This window comes from Humulus lupulus, chromosome 2 (assembly GCF_963169125.1).
Source record: "Humulus lupulus chromosome 2, drHumLupu1.1, whole genome shotgun sequence".
NCBI classification, from domain to species: domain Eukaryota; kingdom Viridiplantae; phylum Streptophyta; class Magnoliopsida; order Rosales; family Cannabaceae; genus Humulus; species Humulus lupulus.
The window spans coordinates 192,995,510-193,003,919 of record NC_084794.1 but is presented as its reverse complement, the minus strand read 5'-3'; the positions used below and the strand labels follow the sequence as shown (position 1 = coordinate 193,003,919).

Sequence of the window (8,410 nt, the reverse complement as noted above, 5' to 3'; positions counted from 1 at the left end):
TTGTACAAGCTTATGTGCAGCGTCTCGGAATTTGTACAAGCATAGTAGTAGCAATAGCAGTAGCAGTATTAGTAACAGTAGCAGCAGGAGCAGGAGCAGGAGTAGTAGCAGTAGCAGTAGCAGTAGCTTGTAGTATTTTAGTTTTCGTGGTTATTGGTTCAAGGTGGGATTTAGTTGGAAACTCATACAAATATTTATGGATTTTATAAGTTTAACCTATAGTTTAGAAATATTAATTTTAACATAAGTTTTGATTAATATAGCTGGTCCTAGAAATATTATTTATTATAACATAAGGTTTAGATAGAATAATTAAGAGTGTGACACTTGTCATAGGCATGTCTATTAAGGATTTAAGCATTTTAGATGAATAAATTAATAAAGGATAGCTCTAGAACCTTCCAGCAGCTGTTAGGATTACATTTTACTCAGTCAAAGTTGTTTTACCAAACTTTAAGTGTGCTGAAAATGTGCAAAAACGTGTTTAAAATATCAGCGTATGCCGATATATCGCAACTTTAGGAGTCGATACATCGCCTATGGTTGATACGGAAAACACGTCGACTTCACACGAACGAAACCACGAAGGCCCGTGATATAGGGACAGGCGATATAACACCTATAGGGGCGATATATCGGCTGCCCTTATGCATTTTTGAAACTTCATGGAATCAAATTAGAAACAACCCTCAACAACATAGATTTGCCCTAGAACATTTTTGATAGAGTTCTGGGCATCTGTTGAACAAAAAATTTAAATTTATATAATTATTTATTCATTTTAAAAGAGGTTATTTTCACTCCTTGAACTCTATAAATAGGACCTTCCACTCAGCCTTTTTCATCATCATTCAAGCATTGTTTAGAGCCTTCAAGCTACCAAGCTCATTATAGAGAGAAACACTAGGGTTTTGGGGTTAAAATTTTTCCAATCTAAGCTTTTCTAAACACTTGGGAAGTAAGATAGAGTGACATTTCGGTATTGAGGTGTAGATCAAATCCTAGACTATCCAAGGTATTCTTATCCTCAAATTTAGCTCATTATATTTCTTTCATTTTCTAGCAAGGCATGGCGCAACCATCGACTAGGAATGGATTGGCTAGCAAGGCATGGCATAACTATTGACTGTAGACGTAAACAAGTGACACTAGAAACTTATAACAGACAGAAATTTTGTTTTATGGGAAAGGTTTTAGGACTATGGACATCGCTTATCTCATCTCTCAAAGCTCAGAGGATGATAGAGAAAGGATGTCACACATTCTTAGCAAGCGTCATGGATGTGGCACAGGAAACACCGTTAAAGGTTGGAGACATCTGCATTATAAAAGAATTTCCAAAGATATTTCCTGATGACTTACGAGGGTTACCGCCTACTCAGGAAATTGACTTCACAATGGAACTAGTACCGAGAACCGAACCTATCTCAAAGGCACCATACCGAATGGCACCTACAGAACTCAAGGAGTTGAAAACGCACTTGCAAGAACTCTTAGACTTGGGTTTCATCAGACCAAGCCATTCCCCATGGGGAGCACCGATTCTATTTGTGAAGAAGAAGGATGTAAGCATGCAGATCTGTATCGATTACCGCAAGCTGAACAAGGTGGCAATTAAGTACAAGTACCTGCTACCCCGGATCGACGACTTATTTGATAAACTCCGAGGAGCGACTATATTTTCAAATATTGATTTACGGTTCAGTTATCCCCAACTCAAGGTACGGGAAGATGATATACAAAAGATAGCTTTTAGAACTCAATATGGACATTACGAGCTTTTAGTTATGTCTTTTGGTCTTACCAACACTCCAGCCGCATTTATGGACTTAATGAATTGGGTCTTCAAGGATTACTTGGACAAATTCATCGTAGTGTTCATTGATGATATTTTTGTGTACACCAAGGACGAAGTCGAGCACAAGGAACATTTAAGACTGACCATGCTACAACTGAAGGAACATCAACTTTACGCCAAGTTCAAGAAATGTGAATTTTGGCTATCGCAAGTGGCGTTCCTCGGCCATATAGTTTCCAAAGATGGAGTCGTAGTAGACCCAGCTAAAGTAGAGGCTGTGAAGGATTGGCCAAGCCCTAAGAATGCGTCAAAAGTTAGAATTTTTCTCCGGCTAGCAGGCTATTATCGAAGATTTGTAGAAGGCTTTTCTAAGATAGTGTAACGGCCCAAAATCACTAATTTGGCTTAAGGGACTTGATTAGTGCGCCAGGAAGGCATAATTGGTTTATGTGTGAATTTATTGATTTAATGCATGATTATATGAATATAAATGAGGTTAAATGTTATATCTATGAGAACCACATTATTATGTGGGTAGATTTTGCAGTGCGCAACTTGAGGCGATCCTAGGGAGCTAGATAGCGGGAAAAGTCACAACGGGGCTTAATAGTTGACTTTGGTCCAGTCACGGGTATTTTAGGTATCGGATGGTTATTTAGACTATCGGGTTATGGAAATAAATATATGGAGATATATTTGAGGTTAGGAGACTTAGGCGGGAATATTGGGGAATTTTACCATTTTGCCCTCGGGGACGTTTCCGGTACCCCGAGCCTCGGGATTGACTTAACAGACTAAGATTAGCCTAAGTTAATGAAAGCAGTAGAACAAAAAGACACAAACCGACCTTCTCTTCTCTTCTCTTCTCTTCTATTCTCCTCTCTTCTCTTTTCTCTGCCAAGAAAAATACAGAAAATCTAAGGGAAATCAGCTACAAATTTGTGTGGTTGAGCTGAATTCTTGAAGGTTTAGTTTAGTTCAGACTAAGGGTCACTCAACCAAGATTAAGGTAAGAGCTAAGTTGTGTTTTTGGGTGTTAGAACTCTGAGTTTTGGCTAAATATTAAGGTGTTTATGATTTTGATGTTTAAGGGCTGAATTGAAGCTGAGTGCTTGGGTTTTAGCTCAGAGGTTGTCAAGGAAGTGGTTCAGCAAAAGAGGTAAGCTTCAATTCGTAATTTAGAGGTTAAAATTTGAGATTTTGAATGACTGGTTTTTGTGTTTTGAGTTGCTGGGTTTCAGGAATCAAAATGGAATTTTAGTAGGTTTTAAAGCTGGATTTCTGTTGGATTATGTTGTTAGAATCATGTTAAAGGTTTTGTGATTAATTGGTTTTGAGTTAGGGTGCTTTGGGATGGTTTTGGATGAGGTTAGGATGCTAGAAATGGTGGATTTTCTGGGCATGAAGGGTAGGGCCGCAGCTTTGTTCTAGAACGCTGCGGCCCTACGAAGCAAGAGAGTCAGGGAGGCTCGGCCAAAGGAGGGCGCCGTGGCGCCATAGGACAGGGTCGCGGCGTGTGTTTTCTTACTAGGGGGGGGGGGGTGGGCTCTGTTTTAGAGGCAGGTCGAGGCTAGGTTTCAAGGGCCGCAGCCCTTAGGTGCATTTATGATTTTTTGGGGATTCTGAGCGCGGGAACTTAACCTAGAGTGCTCGGAATCGATTCCACCACCGTGCTTGGTGGAATTTGATGTCCCGAAATCTAGTATTGTACTAAAAAACCTTTGTTTGAATATTAATGGAATCCATTACATTGGTTGTGACTAGGTGTTGAGCTAGGGCTCGGGAAACGGATCGTGCTCGAGGGACATCGCTCATAGTTGGTGAACCTGGAAATTAAAGGTAAGAAAACTGCACCTGGTTGTGTATTTGTAATGGGTCTAAGAGCTCCCTAATATGTATGCTTGAAGGATGGTATTATGCCATGTAAATAGTAAAACAACGGCCAAAGAGTGCCAACAGTTACACTAGCGTACAGGGCGCGGCTTGGCCACTGGTAGCCGAGGATAGCTTATTATGCACTGAGCTCGGTTTAAGCGGGCCGGAGTCAGTGGGGGTAAACAGAGGGTGCGGCCTAAGTTTTTGGCCCTGATTATTATGTAATTTGATTGATATTAATGCTTGGTTATATCTTTGATTCTGAATACATACTATGTGGCTAATAAGAGTATTGAGTGTTTGATCATGTTTAAATGATTACCCGTCTGTTATTGTTGTTTGTGATGCATATTATGATTTCTAGTTGGGCCTTGGCTCACGGGTGCTACGTGGTGCAGGTAAAGGCAAGGGTAAACTCGATCAGTCCTGACTAGGAGAGCTCTGCGAGCTGAATGTACATGACCAATTGCTCAGCCACCACGGTTGAGGGGAAAACAGGAACAGGGGAACCAGAAATGTCTGTTTTGCCTTAGAATGGCTGATGGTTGTCTGTATTTTGGAGATTCTGTAAATCAACTTTTAAACACTGTTTCTTTTTGGGATCCCATGTGTAAAACTGTTTATATTTTATAAATTGTATATTTTGAGACAAAAACCCTTTTTTGACCCTAGCACATTCATGGTTAGTGACACGTTTTTAATTAAATGACTTGATTAGCGAGTCCTGCACTTTAATAAGTACACAGTGTAGCGGTCTTGGCTATCCAGGACATTACAGATAGCCACTCCGCTTGCTAACCTGACCCGGAAACAACAAAAGTTCAACTGGATGAATAGATGTCAAGAGAGCTTCTAGTTGCTCAAGGATAAGTTATGCTCAGCACCAATACTTTGTGTACCGACACCCAATGACAAGTTTGTAGTATATTTTGATGCGTCGAAGCAAGGTTTGGGTTGTGTGCTGATGTAAAATGACAAAGTGATAGCCTACGCCTCAAGGCAGCTGAAGGAATACGAGCAACACTATCCAACAGATGATATGGAGTTGGCACTGATGGTCTTCACATTGAAAATCTGGCGCCACTATCTTTATGGAGAACTGTGTGAGATTTATACGGAGCACAAAAGCTTAAAATATTTCTTCACACAGAAAGAACACAATATGAGTGAATGCAGGTGGTTAGAACTAGTAAAGGATTATGACTGCGAAATCCTATACCACCCAGAAAGAGCAAATGTAGTCGCAGATGCGTTAAGTTGGAAGAGTTACGAAAATTTAGCAGTCTTATCCGGAATAGAAAAGTCACGTCAGCAAGAGCTAATTAATGCCGAAATAGAACTAGTCAGGGGTCAACTAGCTAACTTATCCATCCAGTCAAGTTTACTAGATGATATACGGATCGGACAAGGGCATGATGACACGTTAGTATCACATATGACTACGGATTTCTCTATATCAGGACAGGGGTTCTTGAGATACAAGGACCGGGTGTGCGTCCTAAATGATTATGGAATTAAGATGAAGATTTTAGAAGAGGCACACACTATCCCATACTCAGTTCACCAGGGGTCGACCAAGATGACTCACGACCTTAAAACAGTATATTCGTGGCTAGGAATGAAGAAAGATGTAGAGGAATATGTGTCCAAATGCCTTATATGCCTACAAGTAAAAGCGGAACAACGACCCGTAGGCTTATTGCAACCGCTAAGTATTATAGAATGGAAGTGGGAAGACATAGCCATAGACTTCATGACAGGATTACCACGAACAAATAAGCAACACGACTCAGCATGGGTTGTGGTAGACAGACTCACCAAATCAACTCACTTCCTACCTGTTAAGACTACCTACAATGCTGACCAGTACGTGGACATCTATCTTTGAGAACCCTAAGACCATAGCATCCGATAGAGGATCGGTGTTTACATCAAGATTTTGGGGAAGCTTGCAGCAACCCATGGGTACCAAGTTAAGTCTCAGTACGATAGTTCATAACGAGAGGAAAGCCATGTATTCCTAGAGAAAGGGAAAGAGGAATTACGGTCTAAAAGTATTCCAATATTTAAGGTCTTATGGAGTAATAGTACAGAGCGGGAGGCAACGTGGGAGTTGGAGGAAGACATTTCAGCACGGTATTCAAAATTGTTTGGTAATTAAATTTCAGAAAATTTTAGTAGTAGTAGTAGTTTAGTTTTCGTGATTTTTGGTTCAGGTCGAGATTTAGTTGGAAACTCGTAGAAATAGTTATGGATTTTATAAGTTTAACATATAGTTTAGAAATATTAATTTTAACATAAGATTTAATTAATATAGCGGGTCCTAGAAATAATACTTATTATAACCTAAGGTTTAGATAGAATAATTAAGAACGTGGCACTTGCACATGCATGTTTATTAAAGATTTAAGGATTTTAGATGAATAAATTAATAAAGGTTGATCTAGAAGGTCTAGAACCTTCCAGCAGCTATTAGGATCACATTTTATTCAGTCAAAGTTTTTTAAACAAACTTCAAGTGTGCTGAAAGGGTGAAAGAATGTGTTTGATATATCAACGTATGCCGATATATCGTAGCTTTAGGGGCAGACATATTGCCTATGGGTGATACAGAATACACGTCGAGTTCGCACGAACAAAACCACGGAGGCTCGAGATATAGGGGCAGGCAATATATCTGCTCCCTTTGTCTTATTTGAAATTTCATGGAGTCCAAGATAGAAACAGCCCTAAAAAACTTGGACTTGCTCTTGACATTTTTGACTGAGTTCTGGGCATCTATTGAATTGAAAATTCAAATTTATTCATTTATTTGTTCATTTTAAAAGGGGTTAGTTTCACTCCTTGAACTCTATAAATAGGACCTTTCACTCAGCCTTTTTCATCATCATTAAAGAATTGTTCAGAGCCTTCAAGCTATTAAGTTCATTATATAGAGAAATAGTATGGTTTTGTCATTAAAAGCTTTCCAATATAAGCTTTTCTAAACACTTGGGAAGTAAGATAGAGTGATATTTCAGTATTGAGGTGTTGATTGAAGTTGTAATCTATCTAAGGTATCCATTATCTTCAGGTTTAGTTCATTATGGTTCTTCTTATTCTTTTCATTTTCTTCAAAATCCTAACTCGTTATAATGGCTTTTGGTTTGGTGTTTGAGTTTCTTGAAACTCAAGGTTTTTAGTAAGTTTCTATCTTGATGGTTTAGATCTTCTTTTCATCTCCATTTCTTTATAAAACTTATGGATCTTACTGTTTGGTTTTAGGAGTTTTCAATCCCGCTCTTGTCTCCAATATCCTTGTTTTTTGTAAGGAAAATAAGTTAGATTTTATGTGTTATGATTATGTTTATGTGCTATATGTGTATGTAAGTATGTATGTATATGTTTTATTTTGTAGTCACTTGGGAAATATAGTTGCTTAGATAGCAAATAAGCAAATCCCAAGATTTTTTATCATTATCGTAGACTATAATTATGATTAAACCTACCTCGAATAGTAGCAAGAGGACTTAGATGGTTTATCATATACTATATTGTGTTTAAACCTATCTCGAATAGTACCAAGAGGACCTAGATGGTTTCTATCACATACTACGGCAATGAGTTAATGGCCATTAATAATGTAGACCTATGTTTTATGATTTACGTTTTGACGTCATACGTTTTATGATTTATGTTTTTAGACTTATGATTTATGATATGTTTTTAGTAGATTTTCCTTGATGGGCATTAGGCTCATTATTTTATATTTTAGATGGTGCGGGAAAATATGCTTGGAAGGATGGATGGATTCATGGCAGCTTTGTCATGTGTATTGGGCGAGAACTGAATGATTGGACTGATGGGAAAGATCGAGGATTACGCTTATGTTTTGAAGTCTTTTTTAATTATGTATTTACCATTTTCCGCATTTATTATTTGAACAATTGACTAAAGGTTTTTTTTTCCTTATGATTTTATGTAATAACAATGGGATCCCGTATTTTGGATTTTCTAATAAAGTTCTATTATTTTATGTATGTATTCCAAAATAGTAGTTATGCTTAGTAGATTTAATTGTCCAAGGTCTTTAAGTTAGTCGGGTCATTACATGAATTCCCTTAAATCCAATTCTATAATTACTTAGGAGGATTTGGCTCAAAAATTCCTTGCCAAGTTATTTCCTCCATCAAAGGCTGCTAAATTAAGGGGGGAGATCAATAAGTTTTACCAACTTGATGAGGAATCTTTATATGACTCTTGGGAGAGGTTCAAGGAACTGTTGAGAAGGTGTCCTCATCGTAGCATCGAAAAGTGGATGTTTGTCCACAACTTTTACAATGGATTATGCAGTACTACTCGCACCATAATTTATGTCGTAGTTGGGGGGCATTTATGAGTAAAAGTGCCAACGAGGCATATGAGTTGTTGGAAGACATGGCTACAAACAACCATCAATGGTCCAATGAGCGTGCAACTAGTAACAGAAAGGTAGCTGGGATTCATGAATTAGATGCAATCACTACTTTGACTAATCAAGTTACGACATTGACTAAGCAATTGCAGTATAATACAATATCAGCCAATGCCATTCAGTTACAGACAGGGTGTGAAATTTGTGGTGGTCCTCACCAATTTGAGCAGTGTATGACAACAAAATTCAATAATACCATCCCTATGGAGCAAGTCAACATGATGAGTAATTTTAATAGGCATGCCAACAATCCTTTCTCCAATTCATTTAATCCAGGGTGGAGA

General features: G+C 38.3%; 1 non-coding gene across 1 annotated transcript; it reads right to left on the bottom strand.

Moving 5' to 3' along the window:
* Positions 1-7,853: 7,853 nt before the first annotated feature.
* LOC133820108 (small nucleolar RNA R71) lies at positions 7,854-7,960 on the bottom strand. The gene has a single exon (XR_009886541.1). It is a non-coding gene; the product is annotated as a small nucleolar RNA R71 (small nucleolar RNA).
* Between the last annotated feature and the right edge of the window lie 450 nt (positions 7,961-8,410).